The sequence below is a fragment of the Cygnus olor genome, chromosome 19 (genome assembly GCF_009769625.2).
Source record: "Cygnus olor isolate bCygOlo1 chromosome 19, bCygOlo1.pri.v2, whole genome shotgun sequence".
NCBI classification, from domain to species: Eukaryota; Metazoa; Chordata; class Aves; order Anseriformes; family Anatidae; genus Cygnus; species Cygnus olor.
In genome coordinates this window covers 5,014,675-5,036,378 of record NC_049187.1, presented here as the reverse complement: position 1 = coordinate 5,036,378, position 21,704 = coordinate 5,014,675, and the positions used below count along the sequence as shown (strand labels likewise).

General features: G+C 47.4%; 1 long non-coding RNA gene across 1 annotated transcript; it reads right to left on the bottom strand.

The window, feature by feature from the left end:
- Positions 1 to 456: 456 nt before the first annotated feature.
- Positions 457 to 19,032, bottom strand: LOC121057410. The gene is made up of 3 exons (XR_005813782.1): positions 18,908 to 19,032; positions 1,932 to 2,039; positions 457 to 667 (listed from the first exon to the last, which is right to left on the bottom strand). It is a non-coding gene; the product is annotated as an uncharacterized LOC121057410 (long non-coding RNA).
- Positions 19,033 to 21,704: the final 2,672 nt, after the last annotated feature.

The following is a 21,704-nucleotide window of genomic DNA, read 5'->3' as shown; positions in this document are numbered from 1 at the left end:
CACTTACTTCTTAATGGTCCCTGCTGTGCCCACTCAGAGCTCTTTTCCTGACCCCTTTTCCCTCCCTGCCAGCTCTGATTGCTGCCTCCAGCTTGCAATGCAGCACATGTCCCCGCCTGTGCGTGTGCTGGGCAGGTGGGGGATATATTTGTATTGAAATTGGGTTAGTTGGGGAAAAAATTGTGGTATATCATCATGTCTTTAAAAAGAGATGATCCTATGAGATCAAAGTATTTCATCTTAATGAGAAGTGCCTCTTAAACACACACAATTTACTGGGCCAGTTTAAAAATAATTAAAGAAAAAAAGCTAACCAGATGGAGAGCTGCAGAAGACAAAGCTTATGGAGTGTTAAACTTTGTTCCCATTAAACAAAATTAAATTTTCCTTTTAAAATAATTATGTGGGAGAAAAATAAGCAGCGTAAGCAAATGGAATTAAAGGAGGGGTTCATTTGCTTAGCGAGCTCCTGCCTGTAGTTTCACTGTATGCGCAAGGTGATTCGGAACATCGGTGAGAGCGGTTCAGGAGCGAGCATTCGAGGCGCTGTTGGGAGCCCTGTGGGTCTGCCGTCCTCACCGGTGTCCTCGAGCCTCGCTGTTCTCTTCCCAGCCCTGCAGGCAGGAAACGAGTGTGCACGGTGCTCCTCGCAGAGGATGATGAGGGCCTGTTCAGATCAAAAAGAAAAGAAAACACTTTTTCCCTCTCCTTAGCCCGTATGACATGTGCGGCCACATGTGAGCAATGAATAAAGGAGCTGCTCAGTGGCACTGGGGACGGAGCAGCGTGTCGCAGATACCCACTGCTCCCTGCCACCAATACCTGGCGCTGCCCGGGGTGTCGGGGCTGGGGGCTGCTGAAGAGCCACGCTGCAATTACAGTCACCAAAAAGAATGAACAAAAGTAACAGTCAAATTGCAGGTGGTTGGTTGTATTAAAAATAAATCAATGCTAATGCAGTCAAGTGTTTAAAAACAAAAGCACAGTAAATCTGCGTGCTATTTTAATCCAGGCAAACACTGCTGGCTCCGCTTCTGGGAGGGAGCTGGAAAGGCGCTGGGGTGCTGTCTGTTGGGGGGGACACAGCGGTGGCCGTGGCACGGAGCTCCTGGGGGGAACAGGGCTGCTGGGGGTCCGGGGCAGAGCCAAGCACCTCACCCAGCCGAGGGGCACACGCCTTCCTTGCACCCTGTGCACATCTTAAATGCTCCGGAACAGGGCAGAAAGTTCCTCCTGGCTTCGCTTTCAAATCCAACAGAAACAGCAATATGGAAGGTGGGGGGGGAAGCAGCTCACCAAAGAAATCCCAAACCTAGGCCTGGGGTCGTTAGCGTGGACAACATCAAAAAGATGAGATTTAGAGCCAGGGCTTATTGACCTTATTTACTCAAACAATAAATAAATAAATAAATAAATAAAAGCCAAACGGTCTTAAGACGCGCCCTCCACGGAGCATAATGAACCAGAAGCCACCGGTATTAAGGTTAAGGTGGCATTATCAGTGTGTTTTGTGCTTTCTGAAGAGTTTGTGCTGTCAGCATCTGCTTGCTGTCATGCTCTAGGCACACGCTGCGGGCCCTGCTCGCAGGGCTCTTGCTTTGAGAGAAGTAAGTGCTCGTGGGTGCCCCATCCTCAGCTGGGTGCTGGCTGCCTGCTCACAACAGCAGCCCCAGTGGGTGCGGGGCCAAACCCCCATCCAGCAAAAGCAAACCGAACCCTGCCTGCTCCTAAAATGCCGTTTTTCTCCACCACCAAGCTGGGACATCCTGCTGGATGCACAGCTGAGCACCCGGTTTGATGGAGGTGTTGCTGCAGCGGGCAGGGCTCCCAGGGGAGGCAGGGGGCCACCACCTCTCCTGCCTTCCCCCAGCGGGAAACAGGGTTAGCAGGGACACAGTGGGCACGCGTGAGGAGGAAGCTGGGTTGCTTACTTTGTGCCTTTTTGCAGAGGAAAGTCTCCCGAGTGGTTGCAGCAAACAGCGGGGTCAGAAGCTTCCATCCACATCCTCCAGCTTCTCCAGGCTGCAGAGCAGTGACTGCTGATGATGCCAGGGAGACAAACAAGATCTCAGTCTGCTTTAGCGGCCCGCTCCCACCTTTCTCGCCCCCTCCTCACCATCCTCCCACACACAACACCTGCATTTTGCATGGCTCGCTCCTGTCTCCAGAGAAGCAGCACAAAACCAACAGAGTTGCAATGCATCACCGCAAACCAGCAAATCGAAAGCGATAAATAAACCAACAAATAACCTCTTCTCCTGGCTAGCTACGTGGGAAGCCTCTCCTCTAATCCTAACAACACAAAATCAGGTCCGGAGACACCGCAGCTCCAGGCTCCCCCTGGCCACCCCGAGGCTGCAGGACCAGCTGCTCAGCGCCACATCTGGGTTTTGAATTGGCCCCTCTCGAGAAAAGCTCTGCAGGCCTATTTTTTGTGTTTATCTTGTCGTTTCTTTAGAAAGATACTTGCTACAATATGTTTTTTTTCTCCCCTCCTTCCCCCCTAGCCCCATCAGAGGAATCTACTTGGGTAATTTGTTAAAGCGGGTTGCTGGGGCATGCATTATGCATGAGATGCAATCTTTATTTTTGCACTCCACTGTGTGCATTCTCAAACAGGATTGGAGCCGCGTGCCCGCACGCAAAATGAACATTAGCAGCTCAAAAAAAGAAAGAAAATGCCCATTTATTTAAAGGAAGGAGGGGGATAAAAAAAACTCAGAGCAACTAAACAGCAAAAGCAGTCCCATTTACACTCTGCTGAATAAACCAGCTCGGAGCTGCTGTGCTCAGCATGACGCACGCAGTGCTGGTGGCGAGGCGAAGTTGTTCACCACGCAGCGTCACCAAACAGCCACGGAGCTCACACCATCTCTCCGTCCCTTTTGGTATCTGTGCTTGCATAAATATATAGATATACATATGCATACACATGCACGTAAGCATATTTTTGGGCCCATTCTCTCTTGCTTCAGGAGGTAAATCAAGCCTCTCTCAGCCACTCCTCTTTGCGTGCCCTGTGCTGCAACTGCTTTCAGAGCAGCTCGTGGTGCCGAACCCAGGTCACCGTCACCAAGTCTTTGAGCCTTTTTGCCAGATCTGCCCTTCTTAATCCACCTTTCCCCCCTGCCACACCTTTACCTTCTCCTGCCTGAAGGCTGGGTGCCCCCTTGTCCCGGGGCGCTGGGCGCAGACAGCTTGCCGCGCGGTGGGAGCTGGTGACACCAAAAGGTCACCAGACCGAGGATGCGTGCTGCTGAGCACGGTGTCAAAAGCCCGCGGGTTGAATTCACGAAGCAGAACCACACAAAAAATGGCGCAGAAAATTCATAGGCCAACAAAAGAGCCCTCTCCCTGCTATATTTCATGCTCGGAGGTCCCCTGATATTATTTTAGAGCAATAAGACGCATGCCTCGTTTTAAAGCCCTTTTAAAATGCCACTGCAGTGCTGACATCCTCGCCAGCCTCCACCACCCTGCAGCCCCCCCCCGTTGCCCATCACCTCCCTTGCACAGGGCCGCAGTGGTGGCAGGGGCCGGCTCCAGCCCCCCCAGGAGCCCCCCTCCTGCTCTGCCATCCGCGGCAGCCTGAGACAGCTCCAGGGGAGAACATGAAGGACAAGCAAGCAAGCCCGTCAGTGCCCAAGTGAGCACAAGGAATGGAAAAGCATCAGAAAGTGGCCACTGAGGGGGAATAAGGGCAAGAAACATGTTAGAGGATGAATAAGAGCGAAAGAGGCCACGTGGAGGGAGAAAAGGAACAGTGGATAAAATGGGGACCAAGATATAAGGCCAATTATTTTTGATTCTTTGGCTTAAGGGCTAATTTATTATGGCAGTAAATCACACTTAAGACTGGTAATGCAGCAGCCGGAGCCCGGACGTTATTTAGACAGAGCAATCATGGTATTAATGCCCAGAAAAGTGGAAAATGTAACTGCCTGCAGGCCACTTCTCGCTCTTTACGGCTTCCCCTCCTGCCCAGCATGCTGCTGCCACCTCGGCAAGGGAAGGGGGCCTGAAGCCACAGTCATACTGGGGTCAGACTGGAAGGGGCAGGAGAAATGGGGACAAAGCAGCCAAAAACTGGGTGGATATCCTCTTTCTTAGAAGACGTAAATACTACCCTGTGTCTGTACCACGGGCACGCAGGGGAAGGAGCGGTACGAGCGCTTCAGCTGTGACCTCTGGGGTGGAGACCGGCTGCACAACGAAGAGGGGCTGAGCCTTTCATCACCCCACCACATCTCATATAGGGAAAACCATCCCTCCATACGAATGTGGTGTATAAATAGAAAGACCCTTTTTGCAGGGGGGTTAGGGGAGCTGCCCCGTCCCCGCAGCCCTCCTCCAGCCCCTCTGGGCTCAGCAGGGCGAAGCACACAGACACAGCAGTTCAATAAGGCTTCACTAACACATCGGCCCTGCCAATGGTGCAGCTCAGAGCAATCGCACGCTGCTGCCCTCCTGCACCACTCCCAGGGGTGCCACATCCATCCTCTGCCCCTTTCCTCCCAGCCCCTCTGCGAGCACCCCAGCAGGCAGGGGCCCCGTGCTCGGCTCTGAGCCCTGCTGGCCCTCGAGGCAGCAAGCGATGGTGGCAGCCTTGAAAAATGATGTCAAAGATATGAAAAAACAACCTGCTTCGCCTCAAGTCATCAGAGCAAATTATGCATTCTCCAGCAGTCACATAATGAGAAGTTAAATAACTCCGTCGTGGGCTGGTCCTGCTGTGAACGGGAGAGGTGAGTTCTCCGCTTCCCCCGAGCACGATTTGAGCCCCTTTGCTCGTGATTTCCCTCCAGCATCACTTACGCTGTGAAATCCACGCTGTGATCCCAAAGTACTACTTGGCAAAAAGACACAACAGCCTGCTCTGACAGCCTGATATTAAACTTGCAGGTCCCACTGCCCTTCCCGTATCCTCCTGCCCTCAAAGCATGAACAAAATGGGAGAAAAAGACTGTACCATCACACCCACCCGTACCAACATTGCCTACGGATACACACCGGGGCTCTGCAGTCTTCATCAGTACTCTTTTTGCCTAATGTCCCTGGCAGGATAATTTTTTTGGGGATGGGAATAAATTGAAGAAATGTGTTTACTCATATCCCATAAAAGCACAATAAACTTATCTCCAGACACTGCATTAAAGAAAAGCTTTGATTTTTAAAAGTTACTTTGTTCTGAAACTCCTCCAGGCAGAAAAGATAATAAAAAATAGCAAGCCACTGGTGGTTAAGGGGGGAAAAAAAAAAAAAGAATCATGTGGTTATAATTTCACTCAACAGCCTATCCCTAACAGAGAGCCACACAAAGTACACATGTGGGATAATACATTAAAATATCTTGGAGAAAGCTGTTAATTTATAACAGTGGTAAATAAGGGTTGATGGGGACAGCAGAGGCGTTTTAGAGTGTGGTGCATGTTACCGAGTCCACCAGATGTCACATTGGCACTTAAAAGCCTTAGGTGGTTTGAAATGCAGTACAGATTGTCTCGCATTTGATCTTCTAAACCTGTCTCCATCCATCATCGTCAACAGCTGTCAAGATAAGAGGGGACAAGTTTTGATTGGAGCCTGATTATTTTTTGTTGGTGCAAAGGCAGAGACGTATATGGTCCTGAGAGCTGACATTTCTACCTCTTCTACTGGAAAAATGTGACTTTAAGCAGAAACAGGGCTAGCTTCCACTCCAAAACCAATTTGTTTGATGGAATTCACCCTGCAGAACAGGAAGGAGATTTGCATTTATGTCCGCTTGAATGCAGGCTTGCATGCACACGCTCCTTGATTGTTTTTAGTTACACCTGATGATAATGCAGAGAGAAAGATCGATATGCAGTCAGTTGGCCTGGTAACCTCCACGAACGGCGCAGAATTTACACTGAGCCTTGGCACGGGGAAACTCGGAAGCATCATGAAAGTTTCATGCAGCTGGAGCAGCCCTGTAACAATCCGCTCTCCGTGGACCCTCAAGGTCTCTGGCATTCTGCTGATTTCCCCCCAGGCTCACAGCTCGGGAGCAGTTTTGCAGCTCTGGCCTGTGTTTCTCAGCAGTGCCCTGCCTGCTGACGTGGCTTCGGGAGACCTCCGGGCAGCAGCCTCAGCGAGACCGAGGCTCCCCAGACACCTCCACGCTGTCCTATAAGAAGTCACCCCTGGAGCTTCTCTCACCCAAGTACATGGGACACATCGACCCATAACCCATGCTGCTGCTCTTCCACCAGAGGCCGCAGCCTCCAGGCCTCCTTCCCCACCAGGGCATCAGTCACCTGCGTGACAGCGACAAGATCTGGCCCAATAAACCCCACAACCTGGCGCCAATTAAAAGTTTTACTACCATGAGCTCGGGCAGTGATTGCACTGAGTCCCAGCACCACTTACACCACACTATTAACCAGCCAACGCATGCCACGTCACCCTTCTGTAAAATACTTCATAAAATGTTTAAATTTTTCTGTCGCCTTTCTCCCTCGGACCTCTTGGCTGTAAAAGCAGGCTGGGTCTAACAACTGACGGCTCTAACAGGGCTGCTGGGAGAGGGAAAATACTGTCACGATTTCACTTTGTCCCTGGCCTTAAAAATCATCCTTAGCTGCAAAAGCATGAAATGGAGTAAAATTAGGCACTGTGATCACCTGTATAAAAATACTCGTTCTGAAATGATCCTGTAGCTCCTCATAAGCCCAATGGTGAATTCTGGATTCACTGTTCATGGCTGGTGTTTCGACAAGCCTTCAATTTCACCAGTTTAATGGAGGATGTTCCAGGTGAACCTGGGGTTTAAGTCTATTTTCATGGAAGACCCCAAAGGACCAGCTCAAACGCGCGTGTCTAGAAACAGGGGGACCCATCCCCAGCAGGAATGGGAACTATCTGCAAAACACCAGGGAAGCAGACCAAAAAATAAAAATATAATAAAATAAAAACTACAGCCCAGTGCTGAGACACACAAGCCAGCTGACCCTTTCCCAACGTTCACTAGATGAGCACCTTACTTTTTGAGAATCTAGGAATGGAGAGCCCCAAACACAGCCTATGGTCAATCACAACAATCTGTCTTGTTCCTGGGGGTTAATAAAGCAATCACCTTTGAGACAAAACATGCTCACTTAGCAAAAACCTTAGCCAAGACACTTCTGCGATGTCACAGGGAAAGACGAGCATGCAATCGCTCCAAGTCTCTCTGAAAACGGAAACGTCAGGAGGCAGGCAATGGGACACAGCCCTCCCCAGGAAGCATCAGAGACCTGCACGGGCACGGCTCAGCCCGTGGCTGAGGTTCTGCTCGGGAGAAGAGACGGACAGACAGACAGACACTGCGTGCAACCCACCACCTACCACCGGGCACCACCTACACGCCCGGCACGGGTGCCCTGCCTCGGGCTTCCTCCCTTCGCACCCTCTGTGCTCTGTCGTGCCCAAAGCTGAGCCATCCCTTTCCCAAATCACCAGTTTTAAAACATTTCCTTTCCCTAACCTTAGACTACTGCTCCTAGCATGCTGCTTTAACCACCTCTTCCCCCCCCCCCCCCCCGCCCCGCTTCAGGAACTGACACACTTGAGAGAACGGAGAAATTAAACTGTGCATTGCCTCCTGCACCGACAGACTCAGGTTCTTATTCACAGACTTAAAAAAAGAAAAAAAATTAAAGAAATCATCAGAATCTCTCTTTGCTCAGAAAACTGTATTGCATTAACTCTGACATAAGGCACAACGCAAACCAAAAGAAAGAGAAACTCACACCAGTAGGTAGCGGGAAAACAGAGGCAGAGTAAATTAGCATAGCCAGCGTGCGAAGTGAGCAGAGGATTTTGGCTCACACGAAATGATCCTGATGGGAGGAACAGTCAATCCCTCCTCTGAGCCGCAAATAAAAGCACGTGGCTGAGGGGCTGCGTGAATTTGGTAGCAGAGATAAGAAGGAGCCAAACCGCAGTGAGCATTGCTACCTTGCGATTGATGAGCTGCTCTACTTGGGGCCGGAGTACGTGCACTGCACATGGAAAATGCAAGTGGTTAGGAGTGCCCTGACAGCAAACCACCACACGGGCAGCCAGAGGAAAGCTGGGAAATGAGGAGATGATGATAAGCCTATTACACAATGGCAAAATGTTGGTTTCTGCCCCTCAGAGGGGAGACCAAGGAGGGGAGCTGAGCAGAGCTCGTCCAGAGCCACTGTGACGGCAGCTCCAACAAGCTGGGATGGGGAACCTAAACCACAGGGGGAATTTCAGCATCCTCTGGGTGACAAAACCCCCAGGCGGATGGATGAGCACAACCAGGTGGTAAACCAGGGCAACTGGTAAGGACCTGGCTGTGCCACACTCCCAGCTCTGCCTTTCCTGTTGGTACCAGCATGGAGGAGGACAGGGCTCATCCCAGCACAGGGCTGCAAGGTGCTCGGCACTCGGCACTGCGGGGCAACGCTGAGGCCTCTGGCCACAGCCAAGAGGCTGCCTGCTGGGCAGTGGATGGGTGTTGAAGCCAGAACCCCAGGCAGGTCTTGGTCCCCCCACACCAAACCAGTGACTGGTGGGCACCAGCCAACATCTGCCATATAAAATGCTTCAGGTGTGACACCCCAGGTTGAAAGCACCACCCCAACAGCACTGACTAATGAAGGGCCGTCTCCCAGAGCCCTGGGGTGAGCTGCTAGATCTGCTGGAAGAGTTTCCAGCAGCTGGGACATCCATAATGGCCCTTCCCATGTGGATGTTTTAGGATCTGCTGAATGGCTGAGCTTGTGGGGCTGTGCTCTTCCTCCAGCTGGGGCACGAATATTGTCTCTCTCTGCAGTATGCCTGTTTCCACAAGTGCTGATGGGATATAACAATATGAAATGTTTGCATAACTGAAGGATGCAGGCTGGGAGATGGAGGTGTAAGGTGGCGAGATTCTCATTGCCTGTGTGCTGGATTCTACTGTTAAATAACTTCAACACTAAGGCTAAGTGCCAGTTTGCAGAAACGCACCGCAATTCATTCATGTGTATTAATGAAAGCATCATGTTTGGGACACTTTGTCAAATTGGGTTGAAATCCAGAAAGCAATTAAGACATGCACATATATGTGGAGACCGATCACAGCAACCTGTTTCTTACAGCCAGATGTCTTTAGCTGTTAAAAAAAATAATACCCAAGGCATATTGCAGAGCACAGCTTCCCTGTCAAGGACTTCTCTTCACACGCAGCACTCAGGGCTTGTAGCACTGCAATGAAATTCTGCACATGGGGGAAATTTCGGCAGAAGAGGAAGGAGGAATGAAAGGCTGCAAATCCCTGAAAGACGCTTGCAGCCCCAGCAGTCCTTGTGGGAACCCTGTCAGAGAACAGCCAAGAAGCAGGACTGACACGCAAGCCAAATGGCACGGCTGCTAGTGGTCCACGTAGGCAGAGGTGATTAAGTGACACGAGGCACGGATCTCTCCAGCTGGAGGTATTTTAAACACATACAAAATAATGTCAGAATCATAGGACTGCAATCTTTAAATTATATTCAAAAAAGATGCTCAAAGCATATATCATTGAATTATGAACAGCTTTGGCAGCTTTATTGATGATGTTGAATCTGGTTGACAGATGCATTTACACTGCATAAGCATTTGAGATGCTGGAGTAATTGCTTATTAGTCTTGTTGTGAGGCAAAACACCAGATTGAAATAAATAGGAGCTCATGAACACAGAATTTTGCTGCCTCTTTGATTATTTTTTCAAGCTAACCATCTGCTAAGCATCTGGGATTCTTAGAATCCAAGATCCATACCACACACAGGTGGGAATTAAAAAAATACAAATAGAAGGAGCTTAAGAACCCAAACAAACTGTAACATAAAATTGTCCAAAGTGACTCAGGACTTTCTTCCCTGACTTGCATACTGATGCAAAAAAAAATTCCTCTGAGTCACCAGGAAGACTTCCAGGACAGTGCCTTGGCAGGCACTGTGAGGTTTCAGGTTACATCTCTGTCTCTTGCTAATATGTTTTTAAACCTTTACCAAATTTCATTTGTGTTTGGCAGGAGAAAAAAAATCAAAATGCCCATAGAGAGAGCTGCGTGTGCCTACACACCACCCACGATGCAGACCCAGCCTGTGGTACCAGCTGCCCTCCTGCAATCTCCAAGTGTCACAGGTATACCCAGCCTTGTCCTCGCCAGGGACGGCCACCAAGCAGAGGATGAGATGGGCCAGGGAGCTAACATTTGCCCTTCACAACCTTTGTGTTTGGACTAAAGACCCCAGGGAAGAAGCACTCGGCACATCAGGAGCCCCAGTCTCAGCTGAGTTGGGGTAAGCACTACAATAAGGAAAAAAAAATAATGCTTAGGAGTCTAAAACTCATACAAGACGAATTCAGGAGTGAGGGTAAAGCTTGCCATGCAGTTTATTGCAGCCTATGGGATAGCAGCTTTGATAAGAACGTAAAATTGATATTTGAATTTCCCCCAGCTGCCAGTGCACTCGATGCTGGGAACATGAGTTAATAAAAACAGCCAGTTAACATAACTGTCAAACTCTGGCAAATACCCATAAAGCAAATGTTCTTTTTTAAAAAAGCAAATTAGACATGCATTTTTCTCCATGAAATAGTGCAATTAGAGAAGCTTTATAACTAATATTTGTTTTTGGTTCTAAAATATTAAGGATCTTTCCTAAACATAGCTCAGTGAAGGGTTTCAATTAATCTCCTTTGAGCACACACGTTCAGGTGTTTAAAAGGAAAAAGAAAATGATTTGTGCATCATGATCTGTCATCTCCAAAAAGCTGTAAACAGTATCTTAGAGAGCAGAGTTTGTGTGACAAATTTGAGATTAGGCGGATTCCGATCTAAAAATTAAATTGCTTATCAGAGAAATAATATTAGAGTAAAATAAATTAGAATCTCTACTGAAGACTCTAAAAGTAATTTTTAAAATTAATTAGAATCAAAAAGATGGATCTCAAAGGATAGGACAACTCTAATTTAGACAGACGGTAATTAATTCCTTATTTCAGAAATTCATTAACAGGCTGTAAGAGCAATTCATTCCTTTGCTGGCGTTCGACTCCAGAGAGAGAGATTCATCTGGAAGTGGGAAACGTGAGCTCCCCTGCGGGCAGCAGGACAGGGAGAGCCACACCAGTGACCTCCCGACATGGGGCGCTTTTGGCACAGCAGCTCGCTGAGGTGGGTCCTGGTGATTATTTTTTAATTATTTTTGTTTTCCCCCCAGTAGGTGACACATGCCCAGATGCCCCAGGTGCTCAGGGTTTGTACCCCCAGCTGTTCATGCTCCCAGTTGGGTGGAGGCTGCGAGCACAAAGGCTCAGCTGAACCCTGGCAAGTGGGGAAAACAAATGAAATAAAAGATTCAACCTTTGGCTTCAGGAAAGCATTTCTTTGTGTGATGTATCCTTTCCAAAGGAGGGAGCAGAAGCAGGACCCAGGCACCGTCCTCACCTCCAGCCAGCACAAGAAAGCCTGCAGAGATCTCCCATTTCCCTTCCTAGTGTGCATCTCATTAGAAAAAGTCAAGAAGATGGCCAGCACTGCTCTTGTTCCTGGAGAACAGCCATACAGCATGCTCACCTGCTGTGCCCTCAGTTGGGGTGGCAGATGTCCCCCCTGCACCAGCCTCCTGACAGGTGAGCAGAGATCCCACTGCAGGATCAGGCCCTGGCACTGGGACCAAGAACCTACAGATCTGGATGGGGATTTAGGGTCAAACTCTGGCAAGCAGCAACAGGGAACTAAGCCTAGAGTGGACAAGCTTGCAGCATCTCTGCTACTCCCTAAAACCAACGGGCATATCTAAAAATAAACAACCCCCCACAATTCACAGAGCAATATCCAGGAAGAAAACAGCTTGGGCACCTCAATAGACTTAGTGCAGGAGTTTCGGCCACTGATAAATAAATGTGCTGTCAGCCTGGTCTGCTGCCAGCCCCAGAAGCAGCTCCACAACCACTCTGTGATCCTTCAGAGAGGCCAAAGCACAGCGCTAGTTCCTGCCAGAAGCCGTGCTCCGCTCCTTGTCATCTGGATCCCTTTGATAACCAGTTGGGTTTGGAGCATATCCTCCAAGCTGGAAGCTGTGTCGAGGGGAGGATAAGCAAGGCAGGAATCTGTTCCCTGTACCCAACTGGAGAGAAGCCCAAAGCTCAACTCTTATCTGAGAAGACCTGCACTCCAGAGCTGGATGCGAGTCCCACGTCCACAGTGGGGTGAGCAGGAGAGACCTGAGCAGGGATTTAACCCCCAGCCTGAGCCCCTCAGTGAGGGTGGCCACAGGCTGCATTGCACCAACAGGTACATGCAGTAGTCCCAGGCTGTGCTGGCTTCTTGGCCCTACTGCAACAGGAAGGATTGACTGGACTTCTCTGGATATGGCGCTCAGTGACCTGTGCAGTGCACGGACAGATGGCTTCACACAGGCACAGGGGAAGAGAGCTGGAAATACAATAGGATTAGCTTTGACTCACAGTCCCCAGTTCCTACTGGGAGGAGCAGCTTTCAGAGAGGAGGATGTAGAATCACAGCACCATTTAGGTTGGAAAAAGACCTCTAAAATCATCAAGTCCAACATCTCACATGGCTGTGGGACTTCAGCATCTGGGACCAAAATGGAAACATGCAGCATGACCTCTCTAATAAAGCATGCTGAGTACAGGATCTCACTGTTTGTTCACACCTCTCTGCCACACACTTAAGGATTATTTTCCTCCAACCCCTATGTCTCTTTTAAGCCCAGTGGGGAAACAGGCTGTGGAAGGACAGCCAGCACCAGAGAAGTTCAAGACATTGCATTAAACACAACACAGATGATGGCTTAGAGGTCACCACTCCACCAGTCCAGCTGCTGCAGAAAGCCATTTATATCTAAAACACACAGCCAGCAGTGGAACCAAGCATATTTTAAACAAGACTTGTGCTGCAGATTTAATGTTTAGCTACATTTGGCTATTAACTTGCCCACCCAGCCCTGAAGGCACCCCAGCACCTGATACAGCGAGCACTGTCAAGGTGCATGGTGGCACTCTTCTCCTCCTGCTACCTGCTTCGCTCCATTTTCTTCCAGCCAAGCACTTGAATATGGTGCTGTGGGCAGCTGCCTTTACAGTTCAGTGAATCAAGTGTTCTGCACCCTGCTGCACCGTCTCTCTCATTTACTGTGTGACAAATGCCTGGAAATTGTTTGGTTTTATGTCACCGCAAGCCAAGGATATTAAATTTACATCAAGCCATCAAGAGCATAGCTAAGGAAATGAGATGTTACCTCCGGACTGAGGAAGGGGCAGACATCTCTCTGAATACATGGGGTGGGTCTGGATTTCTGCTTTTCCTCATCAACATCTCCCATACTGAGGGCAAAGAGCTCAATTTTGCCTTTGAGAAGAGAACTTGTGGTCTGGACAGAGCCTGTGCCCCACAGGGATGATGCTGGAGATGTCTCCATTTCAAATCTCTCTCAAGCCCTGTGTGCCCCAAGTTCGAAGGTGCTGTTCCCTGGCCAGCACCACATCACATCCACTATCACCAAAGGCACAATTGTCAAAAAAACCAGAACAGTCAAAACCCACAAAGCTGTCATTTCATTTGCTTTGTCAGCTGTGACTGTCTGAGGGTCTCCAGGAGGTCTCCCATCCACAATCAATGGGAAAACACAAACCTGTCCAAGCACAGAGAGCCACAGATGGCCAGACACTCTCCACCACATACAGACAGAGTTGGTGCTGCTTCTCAGGAGCCCCTCTACTCCTTCTGCAAATCCTCAGGTAGCTGTTAAATTGCTTCCCCACCATCAGGAGGCCTCTGGATCTGTCTCGATACCAAAAACCACTTTCATTTCAGTATAAGCTTCTTATCTCAAAGAGCATGCTCAATGTCTCTTATCCTGTTACCAAATATGAAGAATTCCTATTCTTCCACCTAATTTTTGTGTGTTTACAGCTTTGTTACCAAGCTATCTCCCTCCCACTCACCTTCCCCTGATTGTTGATAAACATGGAAATCCATTCCCCTCCTAGCATGGGGAGCAGGGGGTCTTTTATCCTCCTCCTGATAAACAGCAATAAGCTTCTTATCCTCTTACCAATAACCAAGAGCATTGTAAATCCTGTATCAGACACACTAGGGTTAGGGTTTGTTTGTATTACGTGAAGAGATTTCGTAAAGTGGCAAATAAAAGGCATATCATTTTGTTCTTTTATCTGAAACTTCCTTCTAGGAGGGAAGGCAGAGTTGTTTAGAAGTAGATTTAATTGGGTATTATTCAGTATCAGGTTGAGGCAAGTTCTCCAGTCTCCCACAAAGAACTTCTGCACTAATTTGTTCTTATTCGTGGATGAAAGGTCATTGTGCTGACTAGGAAGTTAAGTAAACAAAATTAGCATCTGATTTAAGAGACTTCTTATTCCCTCTGGTGTAAATTAGTGTAAAAATTAGCAAGACACTCAGTTGCTTCTGTTTTCTGCATTTGAAATGCATCAATTCCTTGAATTTAATGGTGTGAAAGCTTATTTCTTTATTTATGCAATTGCATACATATGGGTGGTGAGCTGGAAGGGACCAAGTGCATCGGCTTCAGAAGCAAAAGCCATTCAAGGTTAATAAGAGCAGGACAGAGGAGCTCACAGCAGTACTGACACCTGGACACTGAAAGAGCAACAATTTTGTGCTCATGGAGGGGAAAATATCTTAAAAATGCAACACGGACTATAGCCATGAAACTCAGTGCCACACAATAACCCAGGGGCAAAGCAAATCCACCTTTACTATAAAGGAGAACAGGCTACCTTGTTCAAAAGGTTAGACTACTATTTACTTCAATTTTATATTTTAAAAACATTGTTCTTAGATGTTCATATCACATTCCAAGTACTTTCTAGAGAAGAAAAAAGCAACTATTACCTTGGATTAAGGTAGAAGATTCCCACAAATATGTTCCAGAAGCAGGTTCCTGATAAGTTGCTCATTAAAAGTCTTCAAACTCCTAAGTCACCTATTAATGATTATTGCTGCCAATTCTAATAAGCTACCCAGCAACATTTTAGTTCAATGTCACTGCAGCTTTCCATGAACGCACTATAAAGTTATATTCTTCATGGAAACAAAAAAACAGGGACAAAGGGATGAAGAATGAGGCCACATTAGTAGGTGCAAGTAACTTCAGATAAGGAAGGTGATAGAAATATATTTTTTATATCCTGCTGGGAAGAACACCCTTCTAAAGAGGATCCAATTGGCAGGGAAGGAGCACCTGAACCTGGGTCTCTCCCAGGGTGTGGGAGAGGTTTTCTTCTTTGTTGGTTTGAAGGTTCTTCCCAGAACATCACATATTGTACTTCAGCAGTCGATAAGAGGCATGAAGGTACCTATTAAATCAGAATGTTGGAAAGCAGGTCTAGATTTTTTGTTTTTATTTTTTGAATGCCTCTGGCACAAGCCTTCAGTGACTACTCTGTAGCAAAGCAAGGGGCTGTACCTTTGGCCCTCCCAAAGCCATTGGACTTGCACCATATCTACAGGACCTCTCTCAAGAAACTCTTGCCATATACAAGAAGCACCCCTCTTCCCACCCAAAAATCCACCTGAAGTGACCCAAAAAAGTAGGACTGACTGCAGATTGCCAGAACTTGCTGGGGGGGTTACCACTTCCATCCATCTGCACCCAATCCTCCTTGCACTGACCCCCCAGAAGAGTATCTCCCTCAGAGTTGTGAGGTGCAGCCTGACAGCAGCACTGAACAGGGATGTTCTGGCCTGGTCAGAGCCATGAGCTTCCCCAGGGACAAGCCTTATGCAAAGGGAGAAAAAACAGCTACCCCCAGACAGACCTGACCTCAGACAGCCTCCTCGAGGTGGGTCTACACTCACCTCCGGTGAGGTCCTCCTACAGCAGTAATTTTAATCTTGCATGCTACTAATTTGGATGTTGATTTTCCACTACGCAGTTCAAACATATTTCCACTTTAATTGGTAAAACTCAGTCCCCAGACCCCAAAGAGAGGTGCAACATTTTCAACCAAGCTCATCATTTTGAGTCTGCAACTGCTTGTTAAACCAAAAAGATGTGGAACTGAGAGCAATATGTTAAAGTTAATAACGTGAATATTAATTCCCTGAAGAATTATGGAATATATCTATTCTACCAACTAAGCAAAGGTAACATTCCTCCAGCCCTGTAAGAGAAATACAGACACTGAAGTAATAGTTTGCATTTCTTACTGACTTAAGTTTAAAATGTGAGCAGAAATACTGGTTTCCTGGCTAAGAAGACAGCAACTACTGCAATGGCCATGGCCTGGAGGGCCAGAGCTGCAGTGAGCAGCTCCAAGTGTGCTTGTAAGTGGTCAGTGCTCATCAAAGGCTGAGGCACCAGCCAAGCAGGACAGGAGAGGTCTCTCAAATAAGCATAAACTAACATTAATGGAATAAGATATGAAGAGCAAGAAACATAGCATGCATTTAAGGACCCAAGTATTTTAAGTTAACACCCTGCTGAAAGCTGACCAGCTTTGCTTACCACACTGGACTCAGCACCTTTGGTCCTCAGAAGTTTGTGACTATTTCACAGCAACCTTGGTTTTGGCACCTTTTCTCCCAGCTGCAATCCAGGTGACCAGAAGAGGAAGCCATAAGGCACACAGAAGGAACAATTTAGATTTCCAGTCCCAGCTCCTACTTTGCCCAAGCAGTCCACAGGTAAAAGACACAGACAGGCTTGGAGCAGGAGTCCCACTGCCAGACCAGCAGCAGTCTGAGAGTCACCAGGTCCTTTGCACAGTAAGCCTGGACTCCTTCCTTACATTAGGACGCTGATTCTCCCTGCTGAGCCACACCATGAGCTTTTATTGGGAGGGAGGCCTCATGGCAGCCTGCCGCTCCCTCACGAGGGAAGCAGAGGGGCAGGTGTTGAGCTCTCTGGGGACAGCGACAGGACTAGAGGAAACAGCATGGAGCTGGGACAAGGGAGGGTCAATCTGGGTGTTAAGGAAAGGTTCTGAACTGAGAGGGTGGTTGGGTGCTGGAACAAGCTTCCCAGGGCAGTGGTCACAACCCCAAGCCTGCTGGAGTTCAAGAAACACTTGGACAATGCCCCCAGATTTAGGGTGGTCCTGTGTGGAGCCAGGAGTTGGACTCAGTAGTCCTTGTGTCCGTTCCAGCTCAGGATATTCTGTGATTTTGAGTTCCCTGGAAACACCAAGGCTCTAAACAAAGGTGTTTGGGCACCTTTATACATAGGTGAAGAGCATGTCTTCCTATACAGGATCCCACATCCAGAATCAAACAACTCATTTCAAGCGCTGGAAGATTCAGATTGTGAACTAACCTAAATTTGTCTTCTCTCAGCAAGAGCAGCAAACTCTCAGCTGTCTCTGGAGTAGCTGGAATATTTTCCTGGCTGCCCAGGTGATGCTTGGATCTAGCAGCCATAGCGTAAGGGTCTGCCCTTGATCCCACCAGCCCTCATCCAGGACTTCTTGTCACAGTCATTGTCCTCACTGCCATGTTTTTCTTTGCAGTTCATCAGACAAAGGCAGTGCTAGAGGAGAGGACAACAGTTCAAAGCCTGTCATTGAAGGGACATGTTATAAAAAGTTCAGTAAACCTTGCAGAGAAGATAGAGTTTACAACTGCTGTGGCCACAGTGTATTTGAAAAAGAGAGATTAAAACCACAGCAAAAAAAAAAAAATTGAGCAGAAGAGCCATTAAGCATATGTTGGGTACAAGCTAGTAAACACATAAACAACAACAATTGCCAGTTAACCACAGGCAAGAACTTTCTACAAGCCGCAGGTACTGGGCACAAATTGGCAATAATCAGGTTTAATGGGTTTGGTTTACAGTCTCATTGGTTTGCATGTTTTATTATTTTCTGCGGTATTAGCCAGTAAAATAAAATCTCTCTGAACTTGCAAATCTGTCAGGGTGGAAGAGTCCCAGATGTTACAAGAGTCATATTCTATAGAGACCCCAAGGGACTGAGAATTTTTGTTCCATTACAACGCTGAGGCTTCAGGCGGAGTGTGAAGGGTGCAGTAACAATGATGGAATTCAGATCCAAACCAGACATGGTAACTAATGAAAGTGATTAAGTCCAAGGGAAATAGACTCCAACTTTTATTTCCATTCAGATACCTGAAAACCCTTTGCACTAGAGAAAAGCAAGAATTACTAAACAGAATGATATTTAAAACACAGTGACATTATTTTCAGTATAAAAGTTGAAGCTCAGCTTTCCTTCAATAAGAAATAGAAGCAAATGAAACTCATTTGGAAAGGAGCACAGCTCTTTTAGCTCAGACTCTGAAAGAGGCTGCAGAGCCCAAGACAAGCTCCAGTCAGGACCTCTGGGGCAGCTGCACGTATTTGCAGACTTCCTCCAAGCTCACATGGAAACAAGACAGTGCTACACTTTCCATTCCCAGGGAGGAACAAAATCTAATTCCACTTTCCTGGCACATAGCTGGGCTGCTTTCCAGAGATGCAAGGTTACAGGTACCTCAATGCACCCCAATGCCTGCAGCACAAGGAGCTTAGCATTCAATGTAATCAAAGCTTGGAAGACACACCATAAGAATCAATACAACAGAATTATTATTGTAAGACATTCCTATAGCACGAGTTTAGCTTGTACTCCACAAACAAGGATCAGAAACCTCTATCTGATCCAGAGAGATGCTAGTCAATACAGGGAAGAGCACACAATCAAGACAGAATACTGGTGGAGGAGCAGTGGGGAGAGGGACTGAAAAGAAAAGAGGAAGGACCAGGTATTTATCAGAAGCTAGCTTAAGAACCCTCAAATGATTTAACTGTTTTCTCAGTATCCCTTACAGAGTTTTGCTAATTAAACACCTATGACTACTTCAACTTTCTGATGAGGAAGCTGAGAACGATGCCATGACTTACCTATTTCCATAAACTGAGGCCAGGTTTCAGGTAGGTCCTTGCTCCAGGCCAACCACAGCACCCACAAAATGGAAGGAAAGTACCCAAAACAACCCCACAAAGCCCCCTCTCTCACCACAGAACAACTCCTTCCCACCTCCCCTCCAAATGATTTGCCCTTTGCCTCCTGATTGGTCCCCAGACCCTCACACAGCAGTGAGTGGGGAATGAATTAATTACATCCTCCTTAAAGACTCCTGATTAACATTTCCATCACATGCTAACAAGACACTTCCTGGCTTCAATCTGCTTTCCTTCATTACAGCTTTCTGAAGACAAACTTTATACGTTTATGAGAAGCATTAAGTGCACAATCATCTAACTGCGATTTATAGTCGTCCTCTCTCTGTGAAGTTTGCCTAAAGACTCGGTGTATTATGGCATGAAATCTGGAATGGACTCCTTAGATTTAGATCTCCATCCACAGCTTTGTCTTATGCCCCTTTGGAGGATTTCATCACAATAAAAATACAGCAACCAAACCCAGAGACATTGATTCATTCAGCCTGCAGAAAATGGAGGGGAATGTCCACCTCAAAAAATAACATCAAATAGCAAAATATATTGCATAGTGATGCCTCCAGGATTTCGAGCAGAAGCACAGGGCAATGTAACCCTAACCCCAACAGAAGGAGATTACTGGGGAAAAAAGCTTGGATTGGCGACTGGGGCATTGTGCAAAAAAGAAAAAAAAAAAAGAGAGAGAGTGAGAGAGAAAGAAGTAAACAAAGCATACTGAGTAATAGATGGAAAGATGCAAACAGAGGAAGGCACCTGGGATATTTCTTACATTTACTGAGAGAGAAAGATTCCAAAGCTTGAATAAAATGACTTGACTCCTATCAAGGGTTTTGCAGTTATACTGACTGTAATGCTTATTAGCCTTTGTATTTAGCACATACATTCAGCATCTAGAATCTCACTCCAATACATAATACAATAAATACCCAAGAAGCTTACTGTAATAAATACAACACCACTGCAAATGAAATAGTAATTAGGAACATAATTCAGACAGATTTTAGTTAATACCTATTTACTAGGAGGTGCTAATCTCTCAAATAAATGTCACAAGTATACAAAACATGCCTCCATGCTTCCAGCTTCCCTCTGTCAAAAACTGTTCACTGGCTAATTGGAATTTAAAAAATTGCTCCATATTTTGGAGTACGTTGGCAACAGCTGTACCAGCTTTTGGAAGCTAAAATGCTGCTGAGGTGAACAGCTTAGCAGCTCACTTCTGAAAGCTGGTGTGGCCAGATCAATCTGTTCCACAGTTCCCAGCACAAACCCTCTCCCAGCTAGCACATTAGTTCCCTGCAAGGCTGGTGGCTGGGGACAGCATGACACCAGCCTCGCACATCGCTGCTTGTTGAATGGCTGGGCAGTGGGGGGAACAGGGGCTCCACTGCTCACTTAAATGCACAGCCAGTCTGTGGCAGAGAGGGAAGCAGCTCTTCCAAGTTCCAGCACAGCACGTACACCCCCAAATTATTTAAGCCCTCAGTGATGTACTGCTGAGCCAACAAAAATGAGTTTCAGCTTTTGCCCAGGGCTTGACCCTTGTTCTTCAGAGAAGATATTAACAAGTGTAACGTAGGTTAGCTTTTACTTCTCCATTCCACGTGGCAGCGGTGCCTCTGAAGCCTTGGCCCAGCTGGAGATGAGAGCACAGGGTGCCGATATGACCGAGAAAGGCTGTGCTCAGGAGCTGCACATTCCCACCTCTGACTGGGGACCAAATGAGTCCCATTTCCCAATCTCAGCACCTGGAAATGCCCCAAGCCACTCTCAAGCTGGAGGGAGAGCAGGCTGTGCTGCAAGGAAAGCCTTCAGGCTCCCAGACATGTCTGCACCAGCAATTGCCACGGCAGCTTGAGCTGGACCAAGAAGCGCCCGTCACCCCTCAGTGAAGTAAAAGCACAAATTGCCGCCAACTGTGACAGCCCAGGGATTGATCTGGCCCCAAGGAGACAGCGAAGGGGAAGAGTGGAGAGTGTTCTCCTACAAGGACCATAACTCTGCAGCCCCTGGCTGTGCATTCATTGCTGTCTTTTCTCACTCCATCATGGAGGTCATGTGCAGTAAGGAATTTTATCCTGCGGGGCTGCCAGCCTTTTAATCCAAGCAGTTCATTTTCTCCTTGGAATTCATCTTCTGGACCAGGATGCACTAACTGCGAGCCTGCATTTGTGATAAAGACCATGAGGCATAAATATTTTACACTGGTAATGAGATATTTAGCATTGATATACAGCTCAAAGCCCAGTGCAATTCCAGCTTTGTTAATTATAATGAACTATTGTAGGACTCGACTTCATCTGCTCCTTGTAAATCTTGCAATGCTGGTGTGATGTGCTGGTGGCTTCCTTCCAGGGTGAGGCTGGAGCTCAGCATGGTGAATGTTTAATCAAATGCCCAGGCCCACTCTAAGAGCAGCGTAATGGTGTGAACTTTGCATGAGTCGTGTTGTGCTACTGTCTGGAGGCGAAGATATGGGCCTGTGTATGGGGCATGAGTGCAACTTTATTGTAAATCCACTGTTTTCTTCTTTATAAGTCACAAGCAGGGACTGAAGCTGTTAATCATGAGAACAGTTTTCTACCCCCTGAGCCGCCATGACTGGCCGCCATGGCCAGTAAGGCAGCTTTGCTCATTCAGCTTGACCTCTGGAAGAGGACACACACCTTAGCCATCATTTTTGAAGTGTTTTGGGCATCTCCTGCCAGCTGTCTGCTCTTATTGTGGCAATAACGTT